Source organism: Peromyscus eremicus, chromosome X (assembly GCF_949786415.1).
Source record: "Peromyscus eremicus chromosome X, PerEre_H2_v1, whole genome shotgun sequence".
NCBI lineage: Eukaryota > Metazoa > Chordata > Mammalia > Rodentia > Cricetidae > Peromyscus > Peromyscus eremicus.
The window spans coordinates 109232575-109251932 of record NC_081439.1 but is presented as its reverse complement, the minus strand read 5'-3'; the positions used below and the strand labels follow the sequence as shown (position 1 = coordinate 109251932).

The following is a 19358-nucleotide window of genomic DNA, read 5'->3' as shown; positions in this document are numbered from 1 at the left end:
GCTTACTACAAAAAAAAATTCCATACATTATCTGTAGTGCACCTTTCAAGGCTGCTTGATTCTGCCTCTGTTCACTATGTATGTCCTGTTTTGTACCTCTACATTCCAAATAGCTCAGGGGTATATAAACTCTGTCATGGTCCCATAAAGTTGGGATTGACCTCCTCCCCCCCCACCCCCGCCACCACTGTGGAAAAACCAGTTTTACCTCCATTTGCAATCCCATTCCTTTACTCCACATGAATTTGTGATTTTTGACCTTTTCTTTACACTGGCTATAGTATGTCTAGCTTTCTCATTAATTAAAAAGAAAAAATCCTTACTATGTGTTCATTTTTCAATCTGTTGAGAGAGTCATAATGCTTTCCTTTTCTCTGAAGATTATCTTTTGGGTGGGGGAGCTCGGGACAGGTTTTCTCCACAGTCTTAGCTGTCCTAGAACTTGCTCTGTAGACCAGGCTGGTCTCGAACTCACCTGCCTCTGCCTCCCAAGGGCTAGGATTAAAGGCATGTGCCACCACCAGCAGGCTTAAAGGTTATCTCTTACCATTACTAATATTAGGGTAATTTTAGATTCATCTTTAACTAAGACCCTATCTGCTAAGCTTAGTGGTGCATGTAATCCAAAGAGGACTGAGAGTTCAAGGCCAGCTTGGGCTACATAGAAAGACCTTGTCTCAAAAAAAAAAAAAAAAGTCCATTCCCTGAATATCCTTGCTAATGAAGTTTTAGTCATTTGTTAGAATATCTTGGAATGTTCCTAGATTAAAAAAAAATGGTTTAGCCAGGCAATGGTGGTGCACACCTTTTATCCCAGCACACAGGAGGAAGAGGTAGGTGGATTTCTGAGTTCGAGGCCAGTCTGGTCTACAGAGCGAGTTCCAGGACAGCAGGGATACACAGAGAAACCCTGTCTTGAAAAAAAAATTTTAAAAACCTACAATGGTGTGCTGGGTGATGGTGGCACACGCCTTTAATCCCAGCACTTGGGAGGCAGAGGCAGGTGGACCTCTAAGTTCAGGCCAGCCTGGTCCACAGAGTGAGTTCCAGAACAGCTAGAGATACACAGAGAAACTGTCTCTGGGAAAAAAAAACAAAGAGAAAGAGAAAAGAAACAATGATCTTGCTTGCTGGCTAATACACCAAATACTTTTTTATCTTCTCTAGGAAACATTATAGGAATCAGGCAAAGGAAGGACCTATTCTTGCTGGAAGATGAATTTCAACACCATGTACACACTTTAGTAGCTATCTAAGTATCTGTAAGCAGCAGGTACTTCAGAGACCACATCATTTTCACTCAAAATTATTTCTGTATTTTCAAAAATTGTTTGCTGGTCTAGGACAGAAGTCAAAGTTGGATTCCCAATGTTTGGAAACAGAGCAACATACTAAACATCTAGTTTTTAGGCCCAACAAAAACATAAGAGGAAAGGTAGAAGCAAAACAAAACAGAAGCTAAAAACAAACATGTTCATGATGTAGTGTATGGCAACCTAGAGGGCAAAACCGACACTCGATGCCTCCACTTGGAAGAAGTCTTTTTTAAAATTTATTCTCTGTGTGCATGTACGGGGACGCGCGCGCCAGAAGGTGTTGGATCCCTGGAGCTGGAGTTAGAGAGGTGGTTGTAGACCACCTGATTGGGTGTTGGGAATCAAATTTGGTTTTCTGTAAGAGCAGTCCACACTCTTGACCACTGACCCATCCATCTAGCCTTCATGAAATCTTGAAGATTGAACAACCTCTTAAATCTTGGCCTTGTAACATTCCTCATGATTTTACCAGAGGAGCACTCGTAGCCATCTGAAGTCCACTGTTGCTAATTAACAGTAGTCTTTGTGCTCAAGGGTTAGAAAACAGCAGACACACAGGCAGGATACTGAACTAAGTGGCCTACATAAGAAGGCAAGATTCATGTAGCAAGAGAGAAAGCCAATGGTAGCATCAAATGATTCACTAAAAAACAGGCTTCTGCTGGCAAAGGAGGAGCAGGACCAGAACAGTCAATGCAAACCAGTGTTTCCCAAGCCAAGATCACTGAGAAGCTGGTTTCAAACAGTATCTTAGGTCTCAGCTCCACATATTCTGATTCAGTAAGCCTAGGATGTTGTTTTGTTACATCCTGTCCAATCAAGTTAGTGATCACTCACTATAAAGCACACAGGGAGGTGAAGAGGGGGAAAAACCCTTACAAACACACATGGCACACATGCTTTCACACCGACTTGTTTTCACTCGAAGGCCCACATTGATATTCTCATTCTCTCCACCTACTTCTCTCTCTTTCTCTGCCCCTCCCCGTAAGAACCATAATCTAGAAGGTGAAGTTCCAAAAAGGAACTTGGAAGAAATCTGGTAATCCCAAATGACCAAGGAATCACAGGCACAAAGGACTTTCCCAGGTGTCACAAATTGTTAAGAACAGCTGCATGACCCATGATTCAAATGCTGGTCACTGCCTAGAAAGCAGTGAGTGGGACCACTGTAAACTATCCTCAAAAGTCTTATCTAACTCATGATAAGGACAAAGAAGAGCACATGTTCACAAGCTCAAAGCAGCAAGTGTGTCTGAAAAAAAAATAGAACTTTGCCATTTAGGAGGCCTATGTAGATAGAGGAGATAGACTGACTGAGATCCTAGGAAATGTGTCTAGCAAGTAGGCTGCACAGAGTGTGTAGTCAGCCATAATGGCCACACTAGAATAGGGGAAAACAAGATGAGAATGGACTAATGGGAGAGAAATAACTTTAAAATGGTGAAAATAGCAGCTAAGCTGAAAATGAATAGGGACTAGAAGGAATACCATGATATAGAGATCTGAAGGGGAAAAAAGAGAAAGAAACAACTCCAAAAGGAAAGAAAATGTGCTGGCAGATAAGAGCAGGTATAGATGGCATAAAGGAGAAAGAAGCCCATGATATACAGCAATCAAACGGGAAAAGTGAAATAGGGGAACCTGAAATATTTCACCATCATGGGCCAAACTGAAATACTGTGGGGAAGCACTGTAGCTTTTTAGAAAAGGTTAGAGAGAATATGTTGTCAAAACAGGGGATAAAAGGTGTATATAACAAGTTATAGCCCAATCCATGGTTTGGGGCACCATGGGCGGCTCTAAAGTGTAAAGACTTTACAAAAGGGCACAATTTTGCTTTGAAACAAAGATGCCAGAACAAGATTTCACAACAATTAAAAGCAAATGCATGGTCATCACTGCATTTGAGGAAGAGAAGAACATTAAGGGAGGTGACAGAGCAAGAATATGACAAATATTTTACACTAGAGTAGATGGTAGGTTTGTGTTTCTTTATTGAGTTAGAGTAGTTTTTGTTTTGTTTTGAGATGGAGGTTCATGATACTCAAGCTGGCCTCAAATTCACTATGCAGCTGACTCTGGCCTTGAATATTCATCTTGAAGCATGGCCTTAAATCTGTCCTTTAGACTACAGGTGTGGCCAGTAGACAATGTAAGGAGGAAGGTTGGGTCAGTGGTGACTAATGAAGAACACTTTGGGTCCTACTGTTCCAATAGAAACACAGAGCTTTGGGTAAGTTAACACTCCCATGAGGAAGAAAAAGCCTTCAAAGAAGCAAGGGAAAGGCTACCCCTACTACTCCACTTTGGGAAAAGCAGCATCATTGCCCTACCTCCTGCCGTGTGTATTGAACAGGATATTAACACTTATGTTTTCCCATTAACTACATACCCCAAACTTTTAACACCAATGAGAATGTTTTCCCCGTTTAAGCTGTTCTGTTTTAGTGGTTTTCCATAGAAGGGCATTCTTATATTCTGTTCCCTGTCCCTCATGTCTATATCCCCTCACCTTTTCTAGCTATTTATCAGCTATCAGTACCTGAAACTCAAGTGGCATAGACATGTCCTAATTGCTTTACTGTGCTTCCCTTCATACAAAGCAGGTCCTTCTACCACCATATATGATAGCAGACACACAAAGATCAACTCAGTAATTTAAACAATAGGAACTTTTTGTGCTGTTCAGTTTGTCTGACTAAATCTATCCGAACACTTTCTAGCTCCCTTGTTTTATTGTCATATCTGAATATTTCCACTGGTGTCTACCATCAGAGATCAGACATATTGCATCTCTTCCAAGGCATATTGCATCCTCTTCCAAGATATCTTAATTCTTGTATTTAACAAGAAGGCTAAGGAATTGCCTGCATATGATTTTAGCATGGCTAGCTTCACAGACTCCTTGGGTAGCACCATGTTTAAAAACTGTGCCTATAAACATTTATGAGACTGGATACAAAGGAATGTTAACTGTCTATTATACAGATGAGAGCTTACTCAATCTGATGAATTTAGTTATTGCCAATGTAGTCAGTCACCTTGGGAGGCTGGATAGTCATCTCAGCAACTAGATGACCAAGGCTTACAATTCTACAGAACTCCTGAGAGCACTAACATGGAGTTTTAAGAGCATTATACACACCCATGCTTTTAGGGATGACTTGATATTTAGGAACATCCATAATCCATTCAAGACAATAGGTGTGAAGGTATAAACCTAGAACTTAGGAGAGTTAGGCAGGAGTATCCCTAGTTTCAGGCTAGCCTGGGCTATATAGCTAGTTCAGACATAGCCTTTGACACATAGTGAGACCCTGTCTCAAATACGGAAAAAAAACAATGCAATCAGATAGCAGCAGTATTAAATAGAGTCATCTAATCACTGTTCCGTCACATGCAACAGTGATGCATTACTGGAGCCATAGCCTAAACTGTGGTAGAAACCTTACAGAACACTTCACTCCTCCAATTCTCGACATCTCAAGACGATCCCACTATGCCCATTTATCACTACATCTGCCAAATAACATATAGTAGTCTCTACCAAGAACTGAGCATAACATAGAAGCACTTACAAGGACCAGAGGTAATATATTTTGAGGATGACGTGAGCCAAAACAAAAGTTTTCATGGTTTACTTATATTTTCATAACATAAGATTGTTTTAGCTTATCTACACTCTGCCTTGATTTTTCCCTATTATTCACAGTACTCATTTTCATTTCCTGCTGTAAAGAAACTGATTTACTCTATCTAAGGAAAATATATCACTGTATTAATAGCTTTATACTAAACTCGGCTCTAGCTGTAAGATTTTGTACAACTGGGGCTAGAAGATGGCTCAGCAGTTAAGAATACTTCCTGCTCACCGGGCAGTGGTGGTGGTGGTGCACACCTTTAATCCCAGCACTCAGGAGGCAGAGGCAGGTGGATCTCTGTGAGTTCGAGGCCAGCCTGGTCTGCAGAGCGAGATCCAGGACAGCCACCAAAACTACAAAGAGAAACCCTGTCTCCAAAAACAAAAACAAAACAAAACAAAAAATACTTCCTACTGGAGTTCCTTTCTGAGTACCCATGTCAAATGGTTCACAACTGCCTGGTAACTGCATCTCAAGGGAGTCCAATGCCCTCTTCTGTCCTCTGTAGGCACTCATGTACACACACATACACACACACACACACACACACACACAGAGAGAGAGAGAGAGAGAGAGAGAGAGAATTATCTTTAAAAAGATTTTGTACAACTTTTACATGTCACAGATAGCTAGAAAACCTAAATGAAATTAGTTATTTCTTTTAAAACTCAAAGCTACTTCAACAAGACATCTATGTAAACAGGGACATTTTGTGAGACTTGTCATTTCTGTTAATCCAAAAATAAGAGTTGATTTTTCTCCATCTTGATCTTCAGCAGTACCTTGAGAACATCTAGTGTATCTTTCACACATCCAACATGAAGATGTGAATCACTTTTGCCATGTTTCTATGTCCTTCCTGTTATAGACTATGGCAGTGGCCCTCTGGTGCCTCCATTTTAGCATACTGTATTTATGATACAGACTTTTTCATGGAAAGGGGAGTCCTCATCGTCCAAGTTTTGCTTTTGTAAAACAATCCTAAACCATGCACATACATACATATTTGGAGAGACCATCAGGTTATTTTTTTCTGTTCTCTTACGGGAGATAAGACTCTGACTACATATAGATCATGTATATAATTCATTTGAAGCTATGTTTTCTTTTCCCTTTTATTACACAGTATTTGCCCAAAGAATTTCAAATCCCATAATGACTCTCTCTACTACCCATCCAAAGGTTTACTAGCTCCATTCCAGTAGGGTCTAGCATGATATAAGGCACACAAAATGGGCTCAATAAACAGCTTGCTAAACTATTGGAGAAAACCAAACCTTTTCTGTATCATACAGAGACCAGGAACCCCAGGTAGAAAATATTAGTTAAGTCTAGCACAATGGTATACACCTGCAGTCTCTGATAACTCGGGAGACTGAGGCAGGAAGATCACTTGAACTCATAAGACTAGCCTGGACAATACAATGAAACTTTGTTTCAAAAAATAAAAAGAAACAAAACAGGGCCAGTGAGATGGCTCAATGGGTAAAGCACTTGCCACCAAGCCCGATGACCTGAATTTGATCCCTGGACCCACATGGTGGAAGGAGAGAGCCAACTACTGCAAGCTGTCATGCACATGCGCGTGCGCATGCGCGCGCGCACACGCGCGCACGCACACACACACACACACACACACACACACACACACACACCACACTAAACAAAACAAAACAAAACTGGATGAAAGTATTCCTTTTACTGCCTTGCTCTCACATCAACCTTCTTCCTGCTTTATCTCTGTAATAAAGATAATCACAAAACTAAAATAAAATTATGCCAAGCAAATTAATAAAATCAACTTCCAACTATCTCACTGTAATACATCCACAGCTAGTTTTTAAACTCAGGTGACTTATGGAATACCGGTAGATGTGTGTTCAGAGAACAACTATAATATTTGCCTAAACAGAATAAAAATAGGCAGGTAAATCTCAGGGGTATGGGGGCAGGTAGAGAATAACAATGCATTTTCTAAGTCAAACAAATTGTTAATTTGTCAGCCAATCTGCTGTTTTCAATTGGCCTGTCATCGGTCTCTCCTATATTGGCATAGCTAACAGAGACCCAATTGTTGACACAAAGTCCACTCCAGCTGCACAGAGGAGATCTACTTTGAAGGCCACTGTTTTTCCTTTGCCCAAAAGTTTGTTTTGGGGAACCCAGAGCTTTCTTCAGTATTATTCTCTCCCATACAATCATTGATGAGCATCTTTATCATAGAAGCACATCAGCTCCAGGTTCTATCAGCTTTCCTAGAATTTCCAGAGACAGCTAGAAAGCCTAAGCAGCCATAATTTAAAAGCCCTTTATTGAAAGCAGTATTTTGGGCTGGAGACATGGCTAAGTGGTTAAGAGTATATATTGCTCTTGTAGAGGACCCTAGTTAAGTTCCCAGCACTGATATCAGGCAGCTTCAGGGAATTTGATACCTCTGGCCTCCATGGGCACCTGCACTCACATACACATATCCAAACAACACACACACACACACACACACACACACACACACACACACACACCACATGCACACACAATTAAAAATAAAATAAAGGGGACTAGAGAGATGATTCAGTTGCTAAGAGCACTGGCTGCTCTTCTAAAGGAGCCAGGTTCAATACCTAGCACCCACATGGTAGCTCACAATAGTCTTTTAACTCTAATTCCAAGATACCAGTCATGCAAACAGCACACAGACATGTATGTAGGCAAAACACACATATATACAAAATAAAATTTCAAAATAAATAAAAGGTTAGAGATGGTTCAGCTGTTAAAAGCATTTTTTGCTCTTGCAGAGGACCTGGGTCCAGTTTCTAGCACCCACATGGTATCTCACAACCATATGTACCTCCAATTCCAAGGATTCTGACACTCTCTTCTGATACTATGGGCACCTGGCATGCACATGGTGCACACACATACATTAAGGCAGGCACTCATACACATATAACAAAAATAAATGAATCTCTAAAACATAAATATTTTAAAGTGGTTATTTGGAAATATGTAAATCTAAAAATAAATAAATAAAAAGTGGGATCATGTGCACATGCATTCACCACACATGCATATGTCTTTAAGACCCAGAGGTCAATGCTCTCTACCTTATTTTTTGAGATGGTCTTTCACTGAAGCTAGACGTCAGTGGTAGACCCAGAGATCTGTTTCTACCTCTCCAGCCCTAGGATTACAGGCTCATCACAATTCCCAGATTTTACATGGGCACTAAGCATTGAACTCAGGTTCTCATACTTGAGCAGCAAGTACTTTGCCAACTGGACCATCTCCCAAGGCCTTTTTTTTTTAAACGAAGTTTACCTGTAGCCCCAAAGTTCCCTTAAAATTTCAACTGCATATACAGTCTTCAGTTCCTCTCCTGAAATAGCAAGTAGTGTCACGGCACAGCTGTTAAAGAGGTAGATGCAGCAATGAGGTAAGGTATTACTTCCTACCATGTAGCAAATGCTGAATGTATACTAAACTAATTAAAGAGGATTGTAGAGAAAAAGGACAAAGGGCTAAGATGGGGGGGTAGCAGAATGAATTTTTTGTTTTCATTCTGCCACAGTATATAGTAAGTAACGTCATAAGACAAGTAAGAAATTTTAGTTTTAAAACTAGATCCCATGTGTTAAGTATATTAGCAGTTACTACATACATTTTATCTTATATAGTTCTAACCATCCTATAATATTAGTATCATCTCTATTGTCTAGATGAGAACACCAGGGCTCAGGAAAGTTAGGAGGGACTTGCTTCCTGCCCTACTACTAAGAAGTTGAAGAACAAGGACTTTAACACAGGTCTGTCTCTGAAGCAGTAGATTAATTAGGATGCAAGCTCACCTGGGCATGGTAGAACCAAGTTCAACTGAGCAAAGACTCTTCATGAGAAAATATATTCAATCGTCTCATAGATCCAAGTATTCAGTGCATCTTCTCCCTGGGATTATATTTGTGTATTATACATTTCACAGAACTTAGAAAAACAAAAGTCTTATTATTCTCATACCCCTTCATTGAGAAAATTCTACTGTACCCTTAAATGGAACCAACACCAAGATTTCTAGACACACCTTAGTAATAAAGTAAGCAAATTTTGTTTCTTAGCAGATAGTCAGTAAAGAAGCCTCAAACACAAAGTTTCTCCTCCATAGAATTCAGTCCTTCCCAAATCTCTAGCCCAAGCTAAACTCTTCAACTCCAAATGAAGTCACATTTAACTCTATTGGGGAAATTTAAAAATTACTGCATTTTACAAATAATAAGCCACATCTTCAAATTCATCACAATTCATTTATCAGGGAAAATACAACCTTGACATCCAGCCTGCAATTTATTTATTTTTTTTAAAAAAAAGAGGCTGGCCGGGCGGTGGTGGCGCACGCCTTTAATCCCAGCACTCGGGAGGCAGAGGCAGGCGGATCTCTGTGAGTTCGAGGCCAGCCTGGTCTCCAAAGGGGGTTCCAGGAAAGACGCAAAGCTACACAGAGAAACCCTGTCTCGAAAAACCAAAATAAATAAATAAATAAATAAATAAAATAAAAAAAAAGAGGCTGGCCGGGCGGTGGTGGCGCACGCCTTTAATCCCAGCACTCGGGAGGCAGAGCCAGGTGGATCTCTGTGAGTTCGAGGCCAGCCTGGTCTCCCAAGCGAGTTTCAGGAAAGGTGCAAAGCTACACAGAGAAACCCTGTCTCGAAAAACCAAAATAAATAAATAAATAAATAAATAAATAAATAAATAAATAAATAAATAATAAAAAATAAATAAATAAATAAAAAAGAGGCTGAGCATAGTAGCACACACTTTTAATCCTAACACTTGGGAGGTAGGGGCACAAGCAGGCAGATCTTTGTGAGTTCAAGGAAAAATCTGGTCTTCATAGACCCTGTCTCACAAAAAACCAAAAACAAACACAAAACCCCAAATCAAAAAAAGATACAGGGTATTCTTCCCTTGGAGTCCCCCCCCCAACACAAACACACACACACACACACACACACACACACACACACACACACACTCAGGAGTTTTTTCTTCACTGTTCCTTAGCAAATCTACACATACTCTGCTAAAAAATGATCCATTTTTACATGTTTTATGAGGAAAGAGTTGTGATCGCTTTACAAGAAAAAAAAAAAAAAAACGGAAAACTACAAGAGTTTATTGGGATTGTGGGGGAAGAAACCGAGTTAAGTTTTCCTCTTGACCAGAACACAACTTTAGTTCACTAAAGAACATTTTCAACATAAAAGACCATTTTAAAGTTATGAATAGCAAGAAAGGATATGATTTAGAAAGAAGATGGTTTCCTACATTTTACAGACTGGCATGAATAATGCCTGGCTCATATAAGTAATTATATAAAATACTGCCCTAGAATCCCCTAGTGACAGAAAGGTAGATTACTTATTTCTTCTCTCTTTAACTGTCCTGACACTAAACATTCAAGCAGACACAGACTCAAACTGATTTCCAGTGCTAACATTAAGAAATTTCCTTTCTTCCTTTAAAAAAAAAAAAAACCTTGGGTCTAAGCGCTCCCCTTTCCTTCACATCCTCATCAGTGTTTTCTCCCCCGTTTCAGTTTAATTAGTCAACAATTTTCAATTTCCCTACTCTCTCGGTTCCCCTCTAGTGTTCATTTTTCCCACCCAAACTCAACATGGAATTCCTGCCATGGATTCTCAGAGGCTAGCTGGCCCTGGGAAAGAGCTCTATGCATCTAACAGCCAGCCCAATGAGTCCCAGACAGCTCCACCTAGAATTCACAAACCAGTGTAAATGTAGTCTAGTCTAACCCTGATTAGTCTCTTCTTGGTGCCCTTAACCCCACCCTCCAGTTCTGGCCCAAGGCGCTCAGATCCTTGTTCTTTATCCTTTATCTCAGATCCTTGTTTCACACTGGAATTTCTATCACTCACCTCCTTATATCCAGGATTCCTCCCACTTACAGACGGGAAAAACAGGTGTATTCCCAGTTTCTCCTATTCTCCATTCTATTTGAGACCAAGACTCCCTTTCCCCATTCAGAATCCTTATACTCATCAGGATTTCCTAAGAAATGTTTCACTTAATTCCAGCCCTCTGTTTCCTGGGTCCTCCCACAGTAGTGGCTATCGAAAGTTAATTTTTACACTTCTCAACACCAGCTCCATATAGCATCTGAATGCTTCTCTCCTATCGCTCTTTATGACTCTCTTCGTTCAGACTGTGCATTTGTGTTTTCTGTTTCAACACTGAGGCTTGAACTCAGGCCATCACACATGCTAGGCAACCATTCTACATGCCCAGCCCATATTGTGAATTTTACATTTTTAACATGTATACTACCTTTACTTCTTTATGGGTAAATATATTTCTATTTCTATTTTCCTCTAAATGCCAGTTTCTCCCTAGCCCTATTTTTATCCATGATCTTCCTTCTTGCTCTAGCAATTCTAGCACTAAAGTGTAAAGAGCCCTAAGGGTTCTTCAAACTTTCTTTGGAAAACATTACCCTGGAGATTTCAAGGTACTGCTTTCTCCTTAGTTAGACCTGACATGGGAACAGTGATGGTCACCTTCCTTCCCCCTTCACTGCCCTACCGACCTGCTTTCTGACTTCTTTTGCCTTCCTTCTGTCTAGTGGTAGAACTTTTTTCTCCTATGATTCTGTTTCTCTCAGCAAAGCTCTTCCCTAAAGCCCACAGTGCAGATTAATCATACCTTGAGATCCTCTGCCACCTTTACCAAGCATTTACCTGCCTGTGTAGACTGCATCATGAACAAGGCAGATACACACCCCCAGAGAAGCCTCCTTTGCTTACCAAGAGCCTCTAAGGCAGTGAGAAGGAAAAGGATCTCCTCCTGCTGCCCCCCTACACACACACACACACACACACACACACACACACACACACACCCCTTCTCTGGCAAATTAAAAAAAATATCCAGATCCCTAAGAGTGCCCTTGGTACAGCCCCCTTATCTTCTAGAACTTCCCTTTACTTTGAACAGTACAGACTCCGACAGCAAAGCTGGCTACAACTCACTTAGCTTTCCTCTGCCCTATCCCAACAATTAACCAGCCCTTCCTTATTGCTCTGTTTCAGAGAACTAGTCTATTTAACCCAGACTTCTGCATCCCTTCCCCTTCCTCTGTCACTAGGTATCTAGTTCTCTTCCTATCAGAGTCAAAACAAAAAGAAACTTACTATGCCTGCAAATCGGGTAAGTGAGTCAGACTTATTTTCCCCCGAGACAGTGTTTCTCTGCAGCCCTGGCCACCCTGGAACTTGTTCTGGAGACCAGGCCGGCCTCGAACTCAGATATTTGCCTGCTTCTGCCTCCTGAATGCTGGAGTAAAGGTGCTCACCACTACCACCCAGCAAGAGTCAAACTTTTCAAAGTAAGTTTTAGAGTGACTTTCCCTTGATTAGGCCATACCCACATGTGGTTATATCTTATCCCCCCCCCCCACAAGTGTCTCTCTTTTCGTTACTGCCTGTGCTTAAGTGTGTGTGAAAAGCCCTTTTAACAAAGTCAGTTTTAATAAGCCTCTGTGCCAAGACCTGTGGCTCTCATCTCCCAGATCCACCTCAAGACAGTTTCCTCCGGTGCAAAAAGTACCTGCTACCAATATCCTCATAAACTTCTCAACATGGCCATGTCAGTCCTCAAATACATCATGGAACTTCAGATTCTTTTAACCTGATTCATCAAGTCCCCTGGTGCTCCCTCAGTCTTTCTTGCTACCTTTGTTTCTCTGTCAAAATTTTACAGGTTCCTTCTCAACCTTTCACTTCCTTTTGGAGCCTCTGGGTGATTCTTGGAATGGGATTATCTCGTTTAATCCCCAGTGGAATCTTGTAAGTTTCTTTCCTACAGACTGTCATCTTCAGTACCACATGGTGACATCATGTTCAATTCGAGTACCCTAAAACTCTGCCCAAACATCCTTGGCTATGCCACCTAGAGTGTCCCCAGTAAGAAAGGGCCCTCAATCCCAACATTCAAGGACAGGACATACTAAACAGAATAACATAAGATGGCCACTAAAAAAGATAACTCCCTTCTATCCTTAGAATTTTATCATGAACCTTATCCACTCCCAACTCCAAATTCATGTCCCATTTCTTTCTCCACGAAATGTTTCTGCAGTGTGATTCTGAGAAACAGCCTTCTAAGTTGAAGGAAGCATGGGACTAATCCTTGAAGCCTTCAAGTGTACCCCAGAAGTCTGATCAAAGCTATCTGCAACTGTACTCTACCCCTGTGTCATGGGGACGACCTCCAAATCGCCTTGAAAGTATTCATCTGTGGCTTGCCTTACAGGCCCCCTTCCCACACTCATGCAAAGAGCCACCAAACGCTGGGCTAGAAGAATGCTCACCAAGTGAAGGCTGTCCTTACTGTCTACTCTAGAAAACAGCAAGAATGAGAAAGTATCACCACGTCGACAGTTTGATCAGGCAGCCTTGAAAATTTCAAAACAATGCAACAAAAACAGTGCTTCTAATACCGAGAGGAGAGGGGAGGCTCAGTGGAACAGAAGGGCACCTCCACTGGCCTGTGGTGTTGGGCCTCTTGGGTTTGCAGCGTGCTTCCCTCCCGCCTTTCCCCTCGACCACATCTTTCGATACAACAATCTCCTGCACCTCCATAACACGAAAACCCCAGCCTTGGTGCGGCCGGCTCCTCCCAGCCTTGCCCGGACGTCCCTCCGGCCCAGCCTTCCTCTCCACGGGACCCCGGCGAGGAGGGCCCCCCTCCACCGTCCAGTTCACCTCTCTATCCCTTTCCTGGCCTCTGGGTGCCCCCATAGGACTCTGTCCCAAAACCGAACCTCCGGGAGCTAAGCCCACGAGGCCCGTCGCGGGACCCACCCCCCCCCCCCTTCCTTCTCCCAGCACCTCGTCCTCCACGCACCGGGCCCCCGGGGCTCCTCGTCGTCGTCGTCCTGGCTCGTACCGCCCCCCGTCGGGGACTCCACCCCCAGCCTGCCCCCGCCCGCGGAAAGGCCCCCTCCCCACCGCGCGCCGCCTGCGCCCTCTGCCCCGGCACGGGACTCTCTTTGGCCTCGGTTCCCCGCCCAGAAGCGGCGGCGGCGGCAACGGCGGCGGCGGCCCCAGCAGGAGCAGCAGCAGCGGCGGCGGCAGCGGCAGCAGCGCCGCCCCGGCCCCGCCCCGCCGCCCGCCGGAGCCCCACGCCCCGCCCGCCCGCCCCGCCGCCGGACTACTCCCCCCCAAGACCACCACTAAGCCCCCCCAATCCCTGGCCACGATCTGCTCGAATCCAGCTCCGCTGGGCCTGCTGTCCGTTCCTCACGCCCCTTAGGAACCAGGGTGGGGGAACCCTGGGGTTCGCGGCCATCCCTCTCCCTCCTTCTCCTAGGGCCAGGGGATTGCCCCTGATCCCGAAATCTGGCCCCGTAACCGGAGCCTCCCTCCTTCCCAGCCCTCTGCTTTCCTCTCAGACCCCTTGCCTCCAGGCCTGGCGCGAAGCGGGTTGAGGGCTTGCAAGCCGGGTCTCCCACCAGGCTTGCCGGGGCCAGTATGAATTGCCCCCATCTCATCCTCCTTCAATTTGAACACCCTCCCCGCCTCGCCTGGCCCGGTAGCCCCCGCCCCTAGAGCGAGGGCAGCGGAGCTTGGGCGCTCCGAAGTCATCCCCCGCCTTTTTTCCAGGGACTCGGATAATTGCCCCTGCCCCCATCACAGCACTCCCACTCCCGAACCCAGGCCCCGCCGCCACCTAGGGGTACCCCTTACCCTACGGTTCCTGCACCCCAGAACAGGGGAGAAAGCAACCCTGAGAAAGCACCCGTCGCACCTCCACCTCTAAGGTTGGAGGGCATTTTCTCCCGGTCTCTTCAAGACTTCATCACGGACACCCCCCCCCCAAAAAAAAAAAATAACAAGCCCTTTCTCGCCCTGCCCTGTTGGCCAGGTTCCCTTCGGATCGTCGGATCCTTGGATCAGGGTTTGGGGCCAGGTAGTGCCAAGACCATAGCCTCCACCTCCCTTTCTGTGGAGTGGGGTAATTCCTATGGTTCCCCCCTCCAGTATCTACCGACCCCCGTTTCCATGGAGACCCCCGCCCAGCCGAGAGGAAGACTCTCTTGGATCGTGCTGAACAAGTCTCACCTGGCTAAAAGAGAAGGAGGTCGAGAAGGGGATAGGGCAGGGCAGGGATGGGGTACGAAGGTGGGAAGTGGAGGGGAGCTGTCCCGAAGGGAGGGGCGAGGACAGAGAGAGCTCTAGGGAGCTCTACGTCCGGGGAAACGGAGAGGACGGCGCCCCCGGGGGGCAAGCTGAGAGGCTGAGGGGAGAAGAACGGACAGGGTTGGGGAAAGGCTTAGGATAGAAAGAAGCGGGTGGGGGAATACGAAAAAGCCGGGGAGTCAAAAGGGGTGGAGGGGTTGGGGGAGAGAGAAAAAAGACGCACCTGTTCCCGGGTCGGCTCCGCAGGGAGGCTCAGGCCGCCACCCGAGCTCCCTCTCACCCTCTTTGAACCACCACCCGCCTAACACTGCTGGGATCCGATGCCCCCCTCCGCCCCTTATCGCCACCGACCTCCTTCTCCTCTCACGGCGGCGGCGGTCGGACTCTAGGAACTGAGAGGAAGAAGGGAGGGCTCAGCAAAGCCGAGGAGAGACAGAGCCACACACTGGCAGCGCCGCGGCGAGCGAAAGAGTGAGGGGGAGAGCGGTGTGTGTGTGTGTCTGTGTGTGTGAGCGAAGCCTGGTGGAGTGGGTGCCGGTCGCAGAGCTCGACGGGAAGTGAAGTCCGGCCTTGTTCGCGGGCGGCGCCAGCCAGCGTTGCAAGATACTACAACTCCCAGAATGCTGCCTAGACGGGGGAGGGGGTGGGGAGGAGGAGGCGAAGGGAGGGAGCAAGCATGAGAGGGAGGGACTAAAGCTGGGAGCAAGCGGCGGCGAAGGGGGCAGAGCCAAGCAGCCCCGGTGACACTGGGAGGGGAGGGGAGAGGAGGAGGAGGAGGAGGGGATCGCTGAGAGAACCGAGCGGATTCCGGAGAGGGAGGCAGTGGTAGCTTGTAGCAAGCTGGGCAAAAAGATAGACTCCCAAGAAAGGCGGAGGCACTCAATCCTCGGGGCTCCAAGAGCTCCACGCCCCCCACCCCGACGCCCCTCAAAAGGGAGGTTGAGGAAGGGAGATGATCAGGGCGCCGAGGCCAGAGGGTTGGTTGTCTGCCTTCCTTCCAACGTTCTCCACCTCATGCCCCGACCTGACTTTCTCAGGCCACTAGTGACAGAACCAGTGTGCAAATCACTCTTTGAACCATCCCCAGACCTCTCCTGCCCCGGTACCACAGAGCACACGTATTCAGTCCCCTTTTCCCAGGAGCCTGAGGGAGGCTCCCCTTGCAAGCAGGGTGTGACTCTTCCATTCTTCCCGCACCCCCCCTCCTTGTCGTCGCCACCCTCCATCTCCTTCCCTGGAACCCTCCCCGAAGCTGGGGCTCGCCTTTCTCTCCCCACCAGTGAAGAATCCCTCAGGGGGTGACTACTCACCCCTACTCTTATACTGGGCCCCAACCCACCAGCATCCCCTTAGCGTTGTCCCCCTCACCGAAGTAATAGTGGGGGCGAGCGGAGTTGAACTGGTGTCTACTTTTCCTCCGACACTAGCTGTCCTTCGCCACGCCGACCCTGTAGAAAGACAGAGAAGCACATTAACGCTCCCGTCTCCCACCCTCCACGTTCGAGTCCCTATAGAAATGGTTCGTAGTAAAGAGGTTGGTAGTGGAAGTGAGCTTAGAGTAAATCCCAGTCCTCAAACCCCATTCTAGTCCTAAAAATCCAGGGATCCGTCCTTTTCCTTAAAAGCCATCAAAGAGCTTGGAAGGGAGGGTTAAATGATCTAAACCCCAATGTCCACACGACGCCAAGCGACGTTACCTCACACGAATATGATACAAACTAGGCTGCCCCCAAGGGAGGGAAAGTGCAACCCCCGACGCCTTCCACCCCTCAAAGGCATACCCCTAGGAGATTCAGATGGCCAAGGATGAGGGGGAGACGGAAGGGGTGCTGAAAGAGTGAAAGGATTGTGGTGGGGAGGGTCCATGGCCCCCAAAGAGCAGAATCCAGATGCTAAGAGGTGGGTGGGGGGTGCGGCCAATTGCAGACGGCGTCTTTCCTCAGTTTTCCGGGAATCGCCACGGAACACCGTCTAACACTGGGAGTTGCTTACCAACCAGTCAGTCCCCTAACCCCATTTGTGCGCATAAGGCGGCCGGAGCCCAGCCGGGAAGCCCGGGCACAAACTCCGCGGAAGCTGGCCTTCGCCGCCGCCGCCGCGCTGCCTCGGGCCTCCCTCCCTCCGCTCTCGGCCCCGCAGATCTACCTTCGCCCCCGGCCGAGGCCAGACCCCGCTCGCAACTCCACGCCCCTACTCCACCCCCTGCTCTCCCTCCCCTCGCCCTCTCCTCGCCGGTCGGGCCCAGCCCCTAGCGCCGCCCCGCCCTAGCGCTCGGTCCAGAGCCCAGCAAGTGCCCCGAACTCGCCCCCCGCCCCCACGCCCAGGCCAGTCAGGCCGGGCCTGGTTTCCCCCCTCCCGCTGCGCCCCGCCCCCCGAATCCACGTCCTACTTCGCCACCCAACTCGGCCCGGTCCGGGTTCGGCCCGCGCCCACGCCACCGGAGTCCGTGGTTCGGTCCGGTGTACGGTCACCCACCCCGCCCTTGCCTGGGTGCCGGCCTGCCTGCCCTCGCTAGCCCGCCCAAGCGCGCGATCCCGGTCTTGGTCCGGGTCGGGGTGCCGGCCTCGGTCCTGGCGGCGTTGCAGCGTCTCCACGAGGGCTCGGTTCACGCAAGATCCGAACCCGCTCAGGGTGGGGGCTGCGGAAAGCAAGTTTCTTTATCCTCCCCCCCCCGCCCCCGCCGCAGGGCCACGCCGTTCCCGCCCCCGTCACAGCGCCCCCTTCACCTGGGCAGAGCCCCCTGGCTGCTGTCGCAACTTTGCTCTTCTCCACACCGCCCGGGAAGCGGGCGAAGCGGGAGTAGGAGGGAGGTGGCGGCGAGGGGGGGGGGTGCTGGGATCAGGCCGCTGGGCTCCGGGAGGACACGTGGGGGAGGAGGGGAAGGAGGAGGAAGAAGGGGGCGGGCCTGCAGTTCTCGGGGCTCCCCCCTACCAGCCCCGGGGAAGCCGGAACCTCGCCGGGCAGCCGCAGACCCCGCACTGGCCACGGGGGAAGAACTGAGCCACCTTCCCCGGCCAGCCCTCCGCTCCAGGAAGGGAGGGGGGGTGCCGCAACGCCGTTCGGGGTCGGAGAGCGATCGTTTTCGCTCTGGTTTTATATGTAACATGCTCTCCCCGTTTTTGACTCGGTGTCTGTAGGAGGGCGGGGGTCTTGCCTGAGGGGAACGCCCCCGCCAGACACCCCGCCCTTCCTCCGGTCCCCCACCCTTGGCGACCTCCGTGCGTGGTTCTGGCGCTCCAGAACTCAGGCCGCGCTCAGGCGAAGCCCCAGCCCGGGCGCCGAAGTGGGACAGGTGCTAGGGAAAGAAAAATGCCTACTCTCGTCGCCTCGTCTCGCGACTCCCGCTCGGCCCACTCTTCGTGCCAACCTCCCAGGCTGCAAAAACCTTGGGTCACCCTCAGTGGACATCCCTTGCTTGGGTGTGGGAGCATCTGGGTTGGCGGGGAGACCTGAGTGGGGAAGAAGGGGGACGAAAGGTCTATAAAGAGGGAAGCTTGCGAGACTTGCAGAAGAAAACCTGGCTAGAAGAGTACCAAGGGCTTGGTTTCTGCTTGCTTTTCCTCTGGGCTCTCAAGACACCAATCTGAGCCCCCTGACCCTTCCCCTTTACCCTAAGGACTGCCCGCCTGGCCAAAGGAATAAATCCTTCCTGTGTTTATATCGCAGGCCATCCCTGGGACTTGAAGGGCTTAGAAGCCTGTGGTCCATGTTCGAACTCTGATGGCTTTCCGTTAACTCCAGGGAGACAGGCTTTGCGAAGGAGATGAAGCTGCTGGCTGACTTGCTTTCAGTCTTAGGTTGTTTCTTAGCAGCTCCACCCCTGATCTGGTGGTGAGGACTTCGAAGGTATTGTCTCAACCCAGAGGGTATGGGGAGGGGGGGATGTCCAGCAGTTCCTAGAGGATTCTAAACAGAATGTGAAATAAGAATCTGGAAAAATAATCTTTATGTCCAGATATATTGATATTATTTACTATATATTTATCTATGATAAGGAAGCCGGAGAGTCATTTGAACTAGAAGGAAGCCCTGCAAAATGAATATTTTTCTCTTCTCCCTACCCACCACCCCCACCCCTACTCCCACCCCTCTAGGCCTAGAGGTTCCAACCCTAAGCTGGAGGGTGCCTTTTCTTTCCTTTGTAAAGATTGCACGGATGGTAGTTGAGACTTGCCTGCTATGCTTCCCTC

General features: G+C 47.7%; 1 protein-coding gene across 1 annotated transcript in view; it reads right to left on the bottom strand.

Annotated features, from left to right (window-relative positions):
• The window catches only part of Bcorl1 (BCL6 corepressor like 1), a 72272-nt gene extending 55110 nt beyond the window's left edge, over positions 1–17162 (bottom strand). The window contains exons 1-2 of the mRNA XM_059250403.1: positions 16537–17162; positions 8809–8905 (exon numbers count right to left, since the gene is read on the bottom strand). The gene's annotated coding sequence lies outside the window, so the exon portion shown is untranslated. The remainder of the gene's footprint in view (positions 1–8808; positions 8906–16536) is intronic.
• Between the last annotated feature and the right edge of the window lie 2196 nt (positions 17163–19358).